A 19420-nucleotide genomic window follows, 5' to 3' on the forward strand; every position below is an offset into this window, starting at 1 on the left:
ATATATGATGCTTTGTTAACATAGAAATAATAGAACTGTAGGGCCGGAAGGGGACCTCAAGAGGTCATCAAAGCTCTCCGGCTGAGGCAGGAATAAGTCTACCTCATTGTTTTATTGTATTTTATACTATTGTTTTATAGTACTTTACACTACTACTGAGATGAGCATAGTCATGTAATAACTGTATCATTTATCATGTATATCCTTAGGCCCCAATCATGCAAACAGGGAACACATAAGTAACTTTATTCATATTGAGTAGTCCCATTGGAATGATTTTACTTGCATGTGTAAAAGTTTGCAGGATCAGGGCCTTAAAGCAAGGAGCATTTTAAAAAAAATGGTGATACATGAAATCAACAGTGTGCTGAACCATACAAAACTAACAGCGTCATCTCCCCTTTTTTTTAATAACAGCCAGGTATTTTTACTGCCAGATACATGCTGGGTTTTTGACAACATTTATATGACATGCAACGGCCAGTGAGATTAATCACAGATCTGTATTCTTTAAAGATACCCATGAGGATAGACTTCTACGCCTGCTTTCAATATAAAGATGGTTTTCCAAACTGTGACTCAACACACTGCACGTTCTTGCAAATCTTTCACTTTTAACATGTCTGCTTAATAAAATTGCTGTCCTTGACAGTGAAAAATTGGACCTATCACTGTGTTACCAGCCCATGTTTGTATTTTTTTCCCCACTGCAACCATCTAGACTTTTGAGAGCTGCTACATTCAGCGAGAGGCAATGATGCTATTACCGCCTGACAAGGGCATATTGAGCTACTTTAGGAATAGCTCTCACAAGTTCTCTTATCATTTTATCTTCTGGAATGGGCCTGGCAATAGAAATAATTAGAAAGTGATGGCTAAAATGACACCACAGGGCTCAGCCTGAGAGCTTAGAGAGAAAGCAGCAATTATGAACAAGAGACCCAGAGAGCAGTTTTTGTGTTTCAATTAGTGCTAAAAGCAGCAACAAGTAAATCCATTCAACAAACAAAATACATTTCAAGCCATGCTTTTAAAAGAAAAAATTAAAGTCAATCTTTATTCATATATTTGGATTACCCCTATCAGAGAATTCCACAGTGCAAGCCACAGTTAACCTTGCTACACAATAACACCTTTCATCTTGAAGGATCCTAAATGCTTTGCAAACTATGCACTGTAATACAGCACCTACCAAAATGTAGTCACCATTCCTGAGCTAACCGGAGAACAGGCGTACAGCTCTCTGCACAGCAGGGTGGACACTGAGTAATCTGTACTCTTTCTTCAAGTGCATCGGGCTCCTTCATGTCCATGCAGCACAGACAGCGCTTCAGCCTTTTAGGGTCTCATTCAAGAGACCCACCCCTAGGGCTAGGTTGCACTTTTAGGCACGGCCCTGACCACAGGATTGTGTGTAAACTGCACAATCCCAGACTAGCCACAGGAGGCACTGTAACTCAGGGACGCAGCCATCAATAGTCTCTTGCTCGAGGATGTCAGTGCTTTACTGCTGGCCTTGATCAGCACCAGTTATGACACTGGCTTAGTTCTCCTGGCCGGGGTCTGTCCACTCCTCACCCCCTCTGGGGAAGGAGGAAGAGGCTGAGTAGCCCCACTTACTCCTATGCACCTGGATCCAAATACTGGGGAGCCCCCCACAGAGGTTTAAGGGGAATTCTTACTCAGCCTTGCTCTGGTGCATAGGATGAGTCAGAATCTTTCCCATAGTAAATTGTGGTACGGTTACATTTGGATTGTTTGGTACCATGTGGCATCTTAGAATGCTAGTTAGTAGTCAAGAAATGCCTAAATCCATTTGAGCCTGCATGAGAATATCAAAATATTGAGTCTGCTCACCAAAAGCTGTGGCTCTGTAATGTATATTATAGTCCTGTACGGCGTACATCATGGGGTTTAGTGAGGAAACAGTGCTGAGTCAACACAGCACTATAAGGCCATGCTTCCTTTCTCATGTCTCTTTCCTTTGAAGTCAAGCCGCAGCATGCTCAGCTGGGCTCAGTGGGGGGTGGGAGGTTTGAATATTCAGATTTCATCTCTGTTTATATAGTGCGGTTTTGAGATGCAGGAATTTCTTACAGTGTCCAATTGCTGCGGGTGGGAGGGGGGCCTCAGGTGGTTGATAAGTCCCAAGGAGCTACATCCCCATACTCCTCCATTATGCTAATCAATGCAATCCCTTTTTCCTTATGTCAGATATTAATGGCCACTTGGACCTAAAAACGTGAGATCAGACACTTTTAACAGGACTTATTAATGGCTCCTCTGATGCTACTTCTTGTTGCATGGCTGCATACTACAGCAGGCAAGTTCTAGTCCGTTTGATGTTTGATTTAAAGTTGATTTTTTTTGAGCTTATGGCCTCTCTCAATAACTAGCTTGCTCAAACTTGAAGTCTGCACAAGAACCATGTGAAAGTTAGCAGTGTTATGAGAATGCCGTGGATTTCACTGGACATTCACATACTATGTGCCAGAACCTCCCTCTGAGGCACTCGCTCAAGGAATGCACAGGGTAAGAAAGCAGCTGACTCACCCCCTTCTGCATTAAAAAGAGAAGAATTCATAGTTCAAATAAGCAGAAAAAAACCCTGTATGCCTGATGCACAAGTATTTAGATCCTGATTTTGAGAAGAGCAGGTTTAAATTACAGTGTGGTGCTTTCTGTGGGTGAAATTCTATTATGATTAATAAAAAAAAATGTACCTGGGATAGTGCATGGGGATAGATGGGCATGGTGTGCCATGGTATATAGGGCTGCTAGATTGAAACTTAATGTTGCTCTGTGTAAGGAGTGTTATCCCAGAAGCATCCCAGGGAAGGAATCTCTGCTACTCATTTACCAGGTAGAGATTATTTTTTCCCACTAGCTGGCATGTTGAGAAGGGTGGAGCCAAGGCTCTGCCCACACCCTGCTCCTCTCCACCCTCTCCTAGCCTACCTGCACAAGGCTAGAGAGGAACAGTGGTTTTCTGAGCCATATAGGGCAAGTGACAATCTTGCCTCTAATTATTCATTCCCTAAAGATAGCATGTCTTATTTCCTTGGCAGTTTTTTCTTATTCTTCATCAGACACCCTGTAAGTAGGAAAGGAGCGATTGAACTGGCCCAGCAATGTTAGCACTGTCTAATTCCTGGGTCCCTGCTGCATAATTTAGGACTAATGTGTTGCTTACGACACAGGGCCTGTCCATATGCTTAACGGCAGACCATTGATTTTTCCCTGTGAAAGTCACTGAAGTATTATAATTTTAGTGCGGGAAGAATGATACTTATTGGAAATCTGAATGTGTTTGCAGGAGATCCACCCCAGCCCCCAAGTCCTGCATGTACAGCTCCTAGAATGGGTGCTGCCTATTATGAAATGATTACTTGGTGTACAGGTCTGTGTACAATTGTGGCACCATAAAAATCAGTGCAACTTAATCCCATAAGACAACGTACTCAGCCCCCACTCCTTTTCTTAACCTATTTTATCATATAGAAAAGTAAATTAAAAACCCTACCGTGGAAGGCATAATGCGGGTGTCATTTACTCGGCATTACAATACTTCCGTTTCAGTCTCAGTCAGAGGCGACTTGGTATTGATCCAGCTTTGAATCAAAGTGACTACCATTAAAACTGGGGCATTAGAACTACATTCTATTGATTGCTGTTTAGGTTTCTTAACATTCATAAAAATACATTTCTAACCCAGCACGGGCAGCACTGAAAGGGAGGGTGACTACAACTAACATCAGTATCTTCTCTATGCAATTAAATGTGCATCACATACTTTATTATGAAGGCTCGAGAACAAGAAAGGCACATTCAGCGTCATATGTTATGGCACAATCCCTCTCTGGTGGAGCAAACAATGGGACCATTATACAAGATGACATATTTTTTGTTTCTAATATATTCTGCCTCTTTGTTTCTGTGTATGCTTAAATAACAGGCACAGATGTACTATTTCCAAAGGTCTTTGACTTGTCATGAGAATACTATCCTTACCAGTAAAATAAATTGATTACTAGTGACAATGTTTACTGCTATACAAAGAACACAGCTCTGGTGGCCTTTGTTACATTTTAAAGGAAAGGTGATTATTTCTTCTTTATGACAGTTCGAACGGTTTGCCATGTGGATATGGAAAGATTTTTACTGATGAATATGCAACAATGTGGCAACATGCCTGGTAGCTAGATCTTCAAATAGACCACTGGTTATCTTTTAGCTGAGAGTTGAGGGAAAACATGAGACAATCAGAAGAGGTTCAAAAATGGCATAGGAGATGGTTGTTAAAATCCAGTGTTTTGAGCCTGCTGTGAAATACCAGTTTACAGTGTGTCATATCAGACTGGTGACTTGTTTAAGCAGAAAGCAGCTCCAGTCAGGGGACTCACTGTATGTCATGGTAAGGCCACCATGTTCTTTGATAAATCCTTTGTCGAGGATTTATTATTTTAATTCTATTTTCTCTAGGCCTTTTGAACAATGACATCAGTGAAACCAGAGATCAGTGAAACAGACTGGTGGCACCTTGATCCAGGATGGATTTTTTTTGTTTTGGGTCTTTTTCCCCTCCTCCTTTTATAGTAACCAGATGTATGTTGTGATTCTCTGTGGAGCTGTATAGCTGGGGAAGGAATCACAAAGGCAGAAGATACAGCATTACAACGTACAGGGATAAGGAAATAAGGAAGAGAAGAGAGGAGATAAACAGAAAGCAGAATTAAAAAATATCTAGTTACTACTATATTAAAAGTGCCACACTTATTGTTTTTTTGTTTTACCCTATAGGTATTACAGCCTATGCCAGAGTGATCCCTTACATTTACTAGATCCTTTACATTTTCACATTTCTAATCATGTTAGGAGAAAATACTGTCTTTCATGGTCTCGTCTGGGTAACTGTCAGATTTATAAAGGCGTGTCCCCCTGAGCTCAGCAGCTCCTTTGGTAAGTGAAAAATTTGGCTGCCAAATATTCTAATATCACTGCCTGAAATATAATTGGACATGGATTCCTGTATTGGAAAACACTCTAGTTCCTGAAAGCATTCCAGACCACACTTCTGCCTTCATTCTGCATTGTATTGTACTTGCTTGTGCATTTAGATTATAACCTGTATGATTTATTTGTTTGTAGTTTACCTACTATACAATCATGGCACTACATACACAACACAGCAATAAGTTCCAACATTAAGAGCGTAGTCTTTTTCAAGATCTGAAAAATTAGCTTAATCATTATCAGTGTATTGTTATAAGACACATACGTAGAGTCCAATAATTATTTTTTGGCAAATTATGACTGATCTTAAAGGATTAAAAATCACTTTCTGTTGTTTCAAAAAAAAAATTAGTTAGGTTTTAAAAGAACCTAAATCAATCTCCTTCATAAACTTGTTTGACACTGAGATTAACTCACTAACCCCATTCACAAACCATTTTCAGAGCTGAAACTATTATAAATTTGGGGTACTTCTAATGCATATTTTATTTTTAAAAATCTATATTCAAATTTTGTGTTTTTAATAGTTCCCAACTAAAACTAAAAGTGCTACATTATTCTGAATAGGAAGGAACTGGTGGATTATAGTACATGAATCTGGACTTTGGAGTAAGGAGAGTGAGACAGAAATAACATCAGAAATACATTGTCCCTTTAACTTCATCAGTGGAAATCATCATTTGCTCATAATCACATTCAAAAAAGTTCTCTTCCTTCTGACTACAGACCTCATGTAAAAATAATTTGGGATCTTCTCCAATGTAATGTAAACTGCTGTAAATATTTTGTGTAATGAGATTGGAAACTAGCCATTTGCTCCCCTTAGAAAATCCTCTGGGTTCTCCCTTGATTGCTGTTCAGATCGTGCTGCTAAACACCAATTTAGAACACAAATCGGGCTGCAGGTTGATTGCAGTTCAATTCATGCTGCTAAACACCAGTTCCCTGATCAGCAAGGTGCTGCTCTCCAGGCTATGACCTAGACCTCACGATGACATTGTTGAGTTATTTATTATTCAGAGGTTGAAATTACCAATATTCAATCCCCCCCAGCAGATTTAAATTTGAACCTACCATATGCAACATATTTACTTGACCACACAGCAAACCTCTTTATCCAAATTATTTTTATTGTTTCACCTAATCTTTATGACAGCTACTCATTTCCTTGGCACATGTCATTTGCCTTCACTTTAAATCATTCCTTCTTGGCCTTGACTGTGATAGTATCATAAACATATTTGATCTCTCTCATTCAGAAAGTTCTTTCTTGCAGAACGTTCTCTCAGGCTGGTAAATGAACATTAACTTCACCTGTTTCCAAAATTGTTTGATCTTGCCAAATTTGTTACTTGGCGTGGGAGCTCTTCCCTAAAACCCACCCCATTTCAGCATCTCAGTCCTGCTCCTGTCGCCTATTCTTGACCATTAAATCCCTCCTTGTGTTGCGCAGTCACGTTTAGCCTGGTTCACAGCAGCACTCTAAGATCTCTGGATTTTTATCATCACCCCGAAGCAATTGTTCTATGCCCTGTTTAACATACAATCCGTCTCGCTGCAGGGTCTTTGAAACTAACTAGCATTCGGTCTTAGAGCTGTGCAAAACTAGTGCACTTTGCTTTGGGAGTATTTGAATGTGAAAATGAGTTTGCCACCAGGGGAAACTGCCCCCCTCCCCCGAAAATTTCAACCAGAATGTGGAATGTTTTCCTTTTTCATTAAACCACAAACCAATGCTGCTTTGGCTGATCTTGGATGATGAGAATTGTTTTCATACAGCTGTGATTGCTTGGCTGTTGCCTGCAGCTGCCATATAAAGACACAAAGGGACAAATGAGAACAGGTCAGGTATACTTCACTTTTCACACCCTGTTTTATCATCACAAATGTAAGGACATCCAACCACTTTCCACTGAGCCAACACTACTTAGGACAGCCACAGTCACCCATAGAATATTAGTTCTTCAGAGAAATTCGGATAATTTCAGTACAAATGGCCACTTTTCTAAAGTTAGCCTAAGGCCCAGTGTGTGACAGTGCTGATCACTCCATGACACCATTGACCTTAGCTGGGGGTGTGTTGCTCAGCATTTTAGGCCCAAAAATCACAAGGCTAAATTCTCTGGTTCGTAAAGCTCTTATTCTTGTGTTTGCAGGTAATTGGTAAACCTCAAAAGCTTTGTATAGATGACCCTCGCTAGCCTAGAAAATAATCCAGAAATACAGCATTGCTGAGGTATCTTAGCACCTCCCATTCCATTCCTGGGGAATGTGTGAAAATGGGATGGGAAAATGGGGGATGAGGGGGAAGGTGAGGGGACCATGAATTTCTTTTGTCACCTTCAGGAAAACATTTGCCTCCAAGTTTGTTTTTCTTCTCTCAAACAAGCTTGGGTGAATTCCTCTTATCTTTTCTGCCACTCCCAGGTTGCCTTGAAATCCTCCCCTGGCTCCCTCTGGCCCACAGCCATGTGCCCATATTTTGGATACCTTGGGTCTTCTGTGCTTCCTTCAATTTCTATCACCGTTTTGCAGTGTTTCCTCGGCTTCCTCTGGTATCCCAGCACTTGCTTTATGCTTCCTCTCTTAATGCATTTCTCTTGATTTGCCTCTTTTCCAGCCTTTCAGCTCTCCTTAAGCCCAGCCATATTCCTCCCCGTGCTTCTACCCTCCTGCTAATCTCCGCTCACCATCTGTATCCCAACCTATCACTGCAGAACAAAGCTTTTAGTCACATGGGGTAAGGTTAGCCAGTCATGACCAGTAGAGAGAGCCTGTGTGACTTGACCCATCTGTTTTAGCCCAATAAATGTGGTACAAATTCCAAATGTACCATGGATATCAGCTTCCAAAAGTTTAAGACATAGTGCAAGAAAGTGTTTAAGTCCTCCGACAGATCACTTCTACCACACGCAGTTGATGAGTAACTCAGTTAAATCATGGAAAAACCCCATCACTGGCATCTTCTGACTTGGGCCCATCGAAACCTGAGTGTTTTCATGGACAGAACCTGAAGGGAATGAGGAGAAGCTGGATGGAAGATGGGACATGACGTAAAGAAGATCTAAAGGAGTGAGGCAAAACTCCCTCACTCTTCCCCAGCATTACTTTGCAGTAATATGTGAACATTGCTTACACATCTACTTTTTCAATATTCAAAGTGAAAAATATTCTTATCTGAAATAGGGGAAAACATGAGGTTATCACTTAATAATATCTACCAGCTTGCACATACTGCATTATTATAAGGATTGATACAACTAATCAGGATTTCGCATCTCAAGCCAGTAGGCCTAACAGCTTCTGTGAGATATAAGTAAATGAAAATTCATGATTCAGTATTGTGCCCAAGAGCCAACTTTACTACTAGTGTGTTATAATTATTTATAGCTGTAAACTATCAAAGGGAATTGCTTACTACCTCTTTACACTACGTGGTAATTGATGTGAAGTGAGGCATTGCATCCCCTGCTGACCCCAGCCTACTGAAAGTCAGATGGATTATATCTAACTCAATTATGATTGATAGTATCAGAATTCATGATACACAACATGGCGTAACAGGCTTTCTAAGTGTATTTATTGATTGTTTCTCTGTGTGTGCGCGCACACACTCTCAAGGCAGTCACAACGGAGCTATTTCTAGGGGAAGGAGAAGCAATAGTGCTGACAGCTTCCATGTATGTATCTCTGATAGCATTGCCTTTCTGATGATTCTCTATTAGGGATCTGCCAGTATTTCTACTAGAAACCCCATTTCACTGGTTTATACCCTGAAATAAATAATTGAACAGTATTTACCATGTACACTCTGAGTGACGCATATTTATTGTGCCAATTTGAAATTTTGCTCAATATTTTGAATGGGGTTTGGAATCCAGATCTTTAATGTTCTGTACATCCTTAATTAGTGTGGAATAAGTGATAATATTGATGAGTTCTGGAATTTTCTACTTTTTGAGGTCTGTCAGAGACTAGCAGATAATCTCTGGGCTGGAAGGGGTGGTAGATGGGTTTGGTTAGTTGCCATTTTTCTGTTTTGAAGATGCTAGTAGGTACAACATAATCCATTAAATACATGATTAGAAAATATATTGGGAACCTCAATCATATTATCCTTTAGACTGATTTTGCTGTATGGCATTATAAAAATTGAAAGGCCTATCACAACATTGTAAAAAGTTGTAGCAGACAACTGCAATACTGAATGTCAAATAATTACTGCTGTGCAGGTGGCAGTATCTGTTACCACGACCACCGGTAAAGAAATACTGAGCTGATAAGAAGCTTTATGAGGAGTAATTGCTAGACTTATAGAGGAAAACAGGATGACTTCATAGCCAAATAATAATAATTCTAGTGATTGACATTCTGAGAGATCTGGCCTGTTTAAATGAAAAGGTTTTAAATTCCAGAATGGAAAGCCCATTCATCCACTATCCTTATCACTTTTCGACGCTTTCCTTCTTCCTCTCACCCTGTTGCTTTTTATGGCCTTCCAAAGGGAGCAATGGGGGCAAAAAAACTAACTGGTTTCATGACTGTGCTTGATACATTTATGAAGGGGATGGTATGATGAGATTGTCTGCAATCTGCGACTACTATTAGCAAATATCTCCAACAGCCAGAGATGGGGCACTAGATGCGGAGGGCTCTGTATTACTACAGTGAATTCTTTCCCAGATGTCTGGCTGGGGGTCTTGTTGATATGCTCAAGGTCTAACTGATCACCATATTTGGGGTTGGAAAGGAATTTTCCCACAAATCTGTCCCTATGTCTCCTTCTTGGTTTACAGTATTTATTCTAGGCCTGAGACCAGTTCATGTAAAATGTCAAATTGTGAGCCAATATAAAGAAATAACCCCTTTTCTTTCTGTGATACTATTTTGTTACAGGAAGACATTAATCATTTAAATATCCCCTGTGGACAACTCAAAGAGGTGGCATTATATAGAATGCCTACAAATCATCTCCCATCATTGCCATCTACTGGCAGTGTGTCAAGTAAGCCTCAATAGAAGAACTCTAGATCCATCTCAACCCAAGAAATGACCTGTTTCTTGTCATTCATCCATAGCTCTAAACTCTCCTGCTAGTTCTGGTACAGATACTCCTGTTCTAGCACACTCTCCCAAAATGGCAGTAACATACTCATTCCACTTATCTGAACTAGAAAAGCATAATAAGTGTCTTGCTTTTGACATTGCTATTCAGACTATTTCTTTTCCTTTATTCAAGTGCTTATTTCTAATAGCAACTTGGGCTCCAAAATATGGAAACTTTTCCTTCAACAAGGCTCTGTGGGTTCACTTGATGTTCGCCAGCTGTATTTTCCTATTACTCAACACAGTTCTTAATGTAAATGACTAAGAGCTTGTCATATATTCTTGGACTATGTTATTTTAACTTAGCAGTTGGCCAACTTGATACCATTCAAATACTGCTATACAGGGCTAGATTGTGTGTCTCTGGATGAGTTGCCAAAAGGTAACATAGCTTTTAACATATTTACTTTTAACTAGACTTCTCCTAATAGGAGTCGTCTCAACAATAGGTTTTTAACTATCTGGCCACGGGATTCTCAGATGACTTAGCCCAGTAACATTCATGCTACTGTGACACATGACATGGAGTGCACGTGCTAGTGACTGACCCAGTGTTTAACAGTGATTCACCACTGGGAAAAGTCTTTGAAATTCATAAATTCAAGGCAAGCCTGTTTTACTGGGACTGATAGTGCTGTATTAGTTGCTGGAAGTTAATGAGGTCCTGTGTTTGAGTACAACCAGATTAAAATGAAAAACGAACCACATTATATTCTGTTTCAACAATTATTATCAGTTGGTTGTAATATAAATATGCAAATTTTTCAGCTTGAACTTTAACATCCTCTGTAGAGACCATTCATCTCTTTAAAGTATTAATTTAAGTTGTAAAAGGATCCATACATCACTACATGTCATTTTGAAAACAAATATTAATCAATTTTACACTCTGAATTGCCACTGAGCAAGTGTAATGTCCATTATTTTGGAACAAGTCAGTGGCAAGAAATTTACATATTCATCTTTGGCTTAAGAAATCATATGATAATACAAGTACAACACAAGAAATTCAACAGACTTAAGACCTTATCATCATCTAGTCAATGGCATAAAGACTGCCTTTGCATTCTCAATGCATTGGTATGCAGATTAGGTATATATGTCTCATTCCTATCTGTATAACCTTGAAAGCCAGCGACAGCTGAAGTGTAGTCATAAGTTTTATCTCCCACAAATAAATAAATATATATAAGACAGAGAAAAAGAAACAAAATGAGCTTAAAGGATGTAATAATTTCAAATGTTGTGATTAGCTTTTCAGTCTGAGTGTTTCTGGCTATTTAGCCATATTATTCTGTATGACTAGAAGCTGGGAAGTGCGTTTTTTCAAAATTTAGCTAGAAACATTACCATTTTACTTTTTCTAAGTCTGTTGTCGTTTAACTATACTAGAGTCCACCTTAAATTATGTTCCCTAACTAATTTTTCTAAGGGGATCATTCTTATGGGTAATACAGTAGCTCCAAAATGTGTCTTTTGTTAAGTTTTGTATCATGGTAACAAGGTGTTTTGTTTTTAAAAGAATGTGAAAGACACTGCAAACAATGTACTCTCTCAGTTCAGTTGGCTGACTTCCCATTGAAAGCAAACAGAAGCATGCAACCACTGTTCAGAGCATACAGATTCAGTAGGCAGCCTCTGTCACTTAACCTGCTCCTCCTCTCTTTCTTCCTGAGTGAAGTAGAGTGCATAAGCATGGTTATTAAAGTGGTTTGGCATTGGGATCTGAGGAAAGTTTGTCTGTCTGCTATCCTGAAAATATTTCATCATGGTGTATAATGCATGAACATCAGTTGCTGGTGCAGGAATCATTAGAAAGTAGCCAATATTCATAAAATAAAATAGCAGACAGAAAAACTTCTCAAATCAGTCCATTCTACAATTAATGACAAATATTTTGAAGTGTTACATGATACAAACAAGCTCACACTGTCGTGGGATTACAGACTGTCGCTTTAACCAAAGGCAAAAAGGTACAGGAAAATATTTCTCAAACTTTCCAGAACACTACTCTTTTGAGTACATAGTTGCACAGAGCCAAAAGCCCCTCCTGATTTGCTTTGTCACACTGCAGCTCATAATACAATAGACTTCTAACTCTATTTATGATCAAGAACTCCCTCAGTCCTCTTGTCCCATGTTGAGGCTGTACAGGGAGGAACCAAAATCATGCATCTCCTGCATGCAGTGGAGGGAGGCCATGCACTGACTTTACATCCAAAGTGGGATGAGGAGGGGAAGGCTGGGAGTGGGCCTGTGGGGGAGCCACAGGATCTGCCTTTACACAGATCCAGTGTTTCTCATGTCCTGTGCTAGAGGTGGAGGGGAGGGCTTTAATTCCAGCCTATAGTGGATAAGGGGTAGACTACAGTGCTCCATGCCCTTGCCTCAAACGGGGGGGGGGGGTGGATTTATTCTAACCCCCTCATTTCACCTGTCTAAAAACAGGTGATGCAATGGAAAATGAACCCCCATTCCATTCCTGGGCTTTATGCAAATGAAGCTCATTTCAGCCTCCCAGCATGCACTTACTAGTCCAGGTAGATAAAGGATACAGCTCTCACTAATTCCAGCAGTTCCAATTCTTTCACAGGATGAGGATGTAAAAACTGTTGCTGTTTTCACATCCTCCAAATGTCACTCTCTTTGAAATTTCCAACAAAATGGCTATGTTCATGTCAAAAGCATGCAAATAATAATAAAAAAAGCTGCATTTCAACATTTCCATTGTTCAGCCATTTCTGCTCCAAATAGAACATATCTTCTCAATCCCTCAGTAATTTGCCCTAGCAATTCTTTTCATGGAAATGGGTTCATTTTTAAGTTCACATGGAAATGTGGGGAAAAATCAACACGACCCCAAAACAAAAGTACAGATTGCAGGCGGCTATGCTTTTCATTAAGAATAGTTGCAGTCCTTTAGGAGCCTTTCCCTTTTCATGTGCAGTAATTCTTTAGTTAATATTTTTGTACCTGTGTGACTGTCAGCAATATAACTTAGGCTACAATGTTGTGATACTCTCCCCTCCTTCCCTCCAGACCACCCCTTCTCCCTGACAATATCCCTTCTTCAAGACCAGGCTCCCATCACAGGTTATTCTCTTTTTATTGTAGGTTTTCCTTAGACCCCAATCTTATTTTAATGGAGAATTTTTATAACAGATCATCTGTCTGTAAAAATGTTTCCTTTCAAGTAGTTCCCTGAAAAGAGGATTCTGTGAAGATCAATATAACATACGGCTTTCCATTCAGAGCTGTCTCTAGTTATACATATTTCAGCTAAAGCATATTATAATGAAAACAAAAATGATACAAACTGAGGCTTCTTTGGTATGGCCACTAAAAACGTAGCATATGGACTGCATTGTATGAAGCTTGCAATTGCTTTCGTATCATCCTTAAAGGCTGTAAATATGGCTTGGGAGGAATGTGTTAATCTTGTTTATGGTAACTGATGCTGCAGCAAATCTTACGAATGATTTACAAGCGAGATATTTTAAAGAATTCTTATTCTGTTGTATTCTGTTCCTGGTTGTATTTTAAAGAATCCTTATTGAGGTTGCAGGAACAAACCATCCCGATGTGTAGAAAGAATAGTAAATATGGCAGGTGACCAGCTTGGCTTAACAGTGAAATCCTTGCTGATCTTAAACACAAAAAAGAAGCTTACAAGAAGTGGAAGCTTGGACAAATGACCAGGGAGGAGTATAAAAATATTGCTTAGGCATGCAGAAGTGAAATCAGGAAGGCCAAATCACACTTGGAGTTGCAGCTAGCAAGAGATGTTAAAAGTAACAAGAAGGGTTTCTTCAGGTATGTTAGCAACAAGAAGAAAGTCAAGGAAAGTGTGGGCCCCTTACTGAATGAGGGAGGCAACCTCGTGACAGAGGATGTGGAAAAAGCTAATGTACTCAATGCTTTTTTTGCCTCTGTCTTCACAAACAAGGACAGCTCCCAGATTGCTGCACTGGGCAGCACAGCATGGGGAGGGAGTGACCAGCCCTCTGTGGAGAAAGAAGTGGTTCAGAACTATTTAGAAAAGCTGGACAAGCACAAGTCCATGGGGCCGGATGTGCTGCATCCGAGGGTGCTAAAGGAGTTGGCAGATGTGATTGCAGAGCCATTGGCCATTATCTTTGAAAACTCATGGTGATCGGGGGAGGTCCAGGATGACTGGAAAAAGGCTAATGTAGTCCCCATCTTAAAAAAGGGAAGAAGGGATCCGGAGAACTACAGGCCAGTCAGCCTCACCTCAGTCCCTGGAACAATCATGGAGCAGGTCCTCAAGGAATCAATTCTGAAGCACTTAGAGGAGAGGAAAGTGATCAGGAACAGTCAGCATGTCATGTCTGACTAACCTAATTGCCTTCTATGATGAGATAACTGTGGATGGGGGAAAGCAGTGGATGAGTTATTCCTTGACTTTAGCAAAGCTTTTGATACGGTCTCCCACAGTATTCTTGCCGGCAAGTTAAAGAAGTATGGGCTGGATGAATGGACTATAAGTTAGTTAAAGAAGTATGGGCTGGATGAATAGAAAGCTGGCTAGATCGTGGGGCTCAACGGGTAGTGATCAATGGCTCCATGTTTAGTTGGCAGCCGATATCAAGCGGAGTGCCCCAAGGGTCAGTCCTGGGGCCGGTTTTGTTCAATATCTTCATTAACGATCTGGAGGATGGCGTGGACTGCACCCTCAGCAAGTTTGCAGATGACACTAAACTGGGAGAAGTGGTAGATACGCTGGAGGATAGGGCTAGGATAAGGAGGGACCTAGACAAATTAGAGGACTGGGCCAAAAGAAATCTGATGAGGTTCAACATGGACAAGTGCAGAGTCCTGCACTTAGGACGGAAGAATCCCATGCACTGCTACAGACTAGGGACTAAATGTCTAGGCCACAGTTCTGCAGAAAAGGACCTAGGGGTTTCAGTAGACGAGAAGTTGGATATGAGTCAACAATGTGCCCTTGTTGCCAAGAAGGCTAACGGCATTTTGGGCTGTATAAGTAGGGGCATTGCCAGCAGATCGAGGGATGTGATCATTCCCCTCTATTCGACATTAGATGAGGCCTCATCTAGAGTACTGTGTCCAGTTTTGGGCCCCACAGTACAAGAAGGATGTGGAAAAATTGGAAAGAGTCCAGCAGAGGGCAACAAAAATGATTAGGGGGCTGGAGCACATGACTTATGAGGAGAGGCTGAGGGAACTGGGATTGTTTAGTCTGCAGAAGAGAAGAATGAGGGGGGATTTGATAGCTGCTTTCAACTACCTGAAAGGGGATTCCAAAGAGGATGGATCGAGACTGTTCTCAGTGGTACCGGATGACAGAACAAGGAGTAATGGTCTAAGTTGAAGTGGGGGAGGTTTAGGTTGGATATTAGGAAAAACTTTTTCACTAGGAGGGTAGTGAAGCACTGGAATGGCTTACCTAGGGAGGTGGTGGAATCTCCTTCCTTAGAGGTTTTTAAGGTCAGGCTTGACAAAGCCCTGGCTGGGATGATTTAGTTGGGGATTGGTCCTGCTTTGAGCAGGGGGTTGGACTAGATGACCTCGTTAGGTCCCTTCCAGCCCTGATATTCTATGATTCTATGAGGTAATATCAATGTGCAACTGAAACTCTTACTCTTCCTTGTTCTTTCATAGGAACTTTAAGGAAGATCAAATACCCAAGGTGCTGGATCCTCTCCTGGTGTTAATCAGCATAGTTTCACAGGGCTTAATGGAACTATGTCAAGTTCTGCTATCTGCGGATATGGCCCCAGGGTTTTATAACAAGGGTCAGGGAATTCCTAATTAATATGAAATTAATGTTTGCTCCCAAATTCTCTCTCATATACAATACGCTCAATTTTTCAGTGAAGAATCAAGTTGACATTTGGTAACTGCTTACAAAAACATACCAGGTCCGACTGTGCGGCTATTGAAGCCAATGGCAAAGCTCCCTTGACTGGTATAAGAGCCACGGCAGGCTGACATTTATAAAATCCAAGCAACACTTGATTGAGCTGGAGAGGGCCTCTGGGGGTCTCACACAAGCCCCTGGTTGAAGTTTCCAGGCCTCAGGTTGTTTTTTTCCCCCTGTGGGGTTGGGACAAAGGAGCCACTAGTTCACCTACTCGTGAGGGCTGCCAGAGCTTTTACAAGAGGAACCACACATGAGTAGACCAGCTTCTGCACACTAGTGGCACCCGGAGGAATGGGAGCTGGTGCCAGCAAAAGCTACAAGACAACCCCAGCTGCTGCTGAAAAATACGGCTGGCAGCTCCAGAAGCTGAGGGAAGTTGCATCTAGCAAGTGCTGGGAGGACAGGCAGTGTGGTGGACTGCTTGAGGACTGGGTGACATGGCAGAGGCCTCCAGGCTGGTGAGTGCATGTTACTTTCTGTGAAGTATTTCATTGTTCTTGTCAATTGCTGTTGAAAGCTACCCAGAAAACATCACATGCGTCACCCACTGAGGTAGAACATTTTTGAGGAAACCCCGTATTTAAAACCTGTTGCAAGCAGCTCATAAAAAGAAAACAGAATTGAAATATTAAAAATGATGATTGTGATGTAGCTCCCAGTGTCACTTCTCCCACCCTTTGCCCCTACCTCCCCAGGGTCATAACAAATTAAGCCAAGAAAAACAAAGCAAGCTCTTTTAAATGCTGGCCCTGAATGAGGTGCCCGCATATTCGCTATGGGCCAGATCCTCGGCTGCTATAAAGTGCCATAGCTCCAATGAAGTCCATGGAACTATGTTGATTTGCACAAGCTGAGGATCTGGCCCTTAGGATACTGTGCAGAGATTTTCAGCTGAAAGATTAGAGAATGAGGAAGTCTCAGATCTCATTGTAAACTCAAAAGGGAAATTTTATACTTATCTGGCTTAACACCATTTTCCAAAGATTGATACCAAGGAGTAAGTTGGTGGGATAGATTTTCAGTGTTTTAACCAATTTTGTTTCTTCCTTTCCAATGTACTATTTTAGATGTAACATATTACCAATATTAAGGTAAACTAGATCTATTAGACAATTACCTAAGGGGACCGTGAAACTAGACTCTGCACTATAAAGCCAATGAAGTTATGACAGCTGTGACCCAAGAGGAATCAAGGCTGAATAAAGACTGTCTCGGTAGCAGACAAATGATGATAAAGTGATCCTTTTAGCCAACAGTCAATGGAAATTGACAAGGCCAAACCCCCAACTAATGAACAGCCCAACCTTTGCTACCAGTGAAATGTACTGAAAGTTTAATCTCAATAAGGATCAAAATAAATTTGCCCAAACATTTTAACAAAAGAGTGGCATGTATCATTAGATGTCCACCAAGCTGGAGGGGAGTCTTTATATTCCTACTATAACAGGTGCACAAAATTGTCTTAACAGAACAATACCTTATTTTTCTTCTGAAATTGAATTTCAGATGGTACCTACGTCACACAGACCTAATAATACAGAAAGCAATTGTCTCGATGATTTCTATTAAATCTGTGCATTTCCAGATTCTTATAGAGTAATGTCAGTTACAGAACAATGTCAAGCTGACGGACGTAGCACAGCATTAAAGAAAAAAATCATGCACACAATGGGCCAGCTGCACATTAATAAATATGTAATGTTTGATTAAAAATATGGATAGTATTTTTCCCCCAATTGCTGACTACCCCTAAGGCAGGAGATGTGATCTGGCTTCCACGGACGGGTTTATTTCTCACTTGCTTTGAAAATACAAACTAAAATGTTTTCCTGTCCCAGCTGTTTCCCATTGTTCATGTTTATCAGCTCAAAGGGTGAACAGAAGAATAAAAAATACGCTTGCATTTCAAATGTGCCAGTCAGTCAATCTATTGTTAAAGAAGAAAGCCTAATTGTCTATGCTGGCAAACTTCTTTTTGGTGAATGTCCAGTTTTTAAGAAAAGCTATTCAGCTGTGCCATTTGTTTAATACATGCATAGAAAAGCACATAAAATCACAAGTTTTCTGTTGGGGGGAGAAAAAAAAATCACATCTATAAGTTATAGCCTGGAAACACTTTGGTCATGGTTTGAATAATTATCTATATATCCTTTATTTGATCCTTTATCAGGCTGAACAATGGCTATAAGCAAACGCCTAGAGCTGACTGTGCCACTAAGAAAACTTCAGGGAGCAAAAGATATAATGGTGACTTAAAATTGAAATTGACCCCCATTTCTGCAAAGACTTTCACACATGCTTGGCATTATGCCTGTAAGTACTTCTTTTGACTTACTGGGTAAAATCCTGGTCCCACTGGCATGAGTGGGAGTTCTGCCATTGAATTCAGTGGGGCCAGAATTCCACATCGTGCATTATGGCTGCTCTATATGTGTCTTTCCTTTCTGTTTGTTTGTTTATCATTTCTTCATTGTGAAGTTGGCGTTGTAGTGATTAAGAACTGGCTCCTTTGACTTCACTGTGGGCATCAGATTGGGTTAGGGAAAAGGTAGTGGTTCTCTTTTAAGTGCTTCCCACAAAATAAGTACTGCCCATGGAAGTTGTCAAGATGAGATACCGCTCAGATTGTGCAGATGATCAAAATATGATCATGCTGCTCCACTGGGCTCCTTCAGTGGGGCTTCCACATGGCCATGGGCTCAGATCCTTGATTAGGAGGGAAAAGTGGTGTTATCTCCCAAATATCGCCAACTTGTGGCACCGAAATGTCACTCTCAGCAAATCATGCAGGTCTGTGACCCTCCCTCTGCAATAGTTAACAATGTTGACATCTAAATTACCTTCCTTGGACACCTGAGTTAACCTCTCAGTGAAATGAATAGAGCCATCCACACCTGAGAGCTATTGCACCAGGTTCTCTGCAAATCCATATAGACGTGTCTGCATCAGTTACACTCACTTCACATTTTTGAAGTTTTCTTTGGAAGTATAAGAGCTAGAGACTTTTTTTTTAAAATTGAGAATCTGGGGAATGACATAGCATAGAATGAACTCAGAATGGTTCAGAAATACCTATGGAAGAGATATAATGGTATATTGAATTCCATAGGTGTTCAAAGCAATTTCTATAGAACCCTATTAAATTTTGGTAGAATCCCCATTACATTCTGTAGGACCTTTCCATCAAAGTACTGGCTGTTTCAGAGCCCTGTTTCCATGGGACTACTAGTAAAAGTAAAGAAATTTCAGGAGGGGAAGTAGGATCAGGCCCAATTTCAGAAATATTGAATACAAAATTCAGAAATAAAGAGAATTTAAAATATTGTATTGAGCATGGATATGTGGTTTTCATTCTTCACAAATTTAGAGGTTGATCCTGCAGCTAGATCCTGCAGA

General features: G+C 40.6%; 1 long non-coding RNA gene across 1 annotated transcript in view; it reads left to right on the forward strand.

Annotated features, from left to right (window-relative positions):
• LOC122173919 (uncharacterized) overlaps positions 1-19420 on the forward strand; it is a 304056-nt gene that overhangs the window by 265101 nt on the left and 19535 nt on the right. The window contains exons 5-6 of the long non-coding RNA XR_010592553.1: positions 15763-16482; positions 18195-18337. This is a non-coding gene — a long non-coding RNA (uncharacterized LOC122173919). The remainder of the gene's footprint in view (positions 1-15762; positions 16483-18194; positions 18338-19420) is intronic.

This window comes from Chrysemys picta, chromosome 14, assembly GCF_011386835.1.
Source record: "Chrysemys picta bellii isolate R12L10 chromosome 14, ASM1138683v2, whole genome shotgun sequence".
In the NCBI taxonomy this organism is placed as follows: domain Eukaryota; kingdom Metazoa; phylum Chordata; order Testudines; family Emydidae; genus Chrysemys; species Chrysemys picta.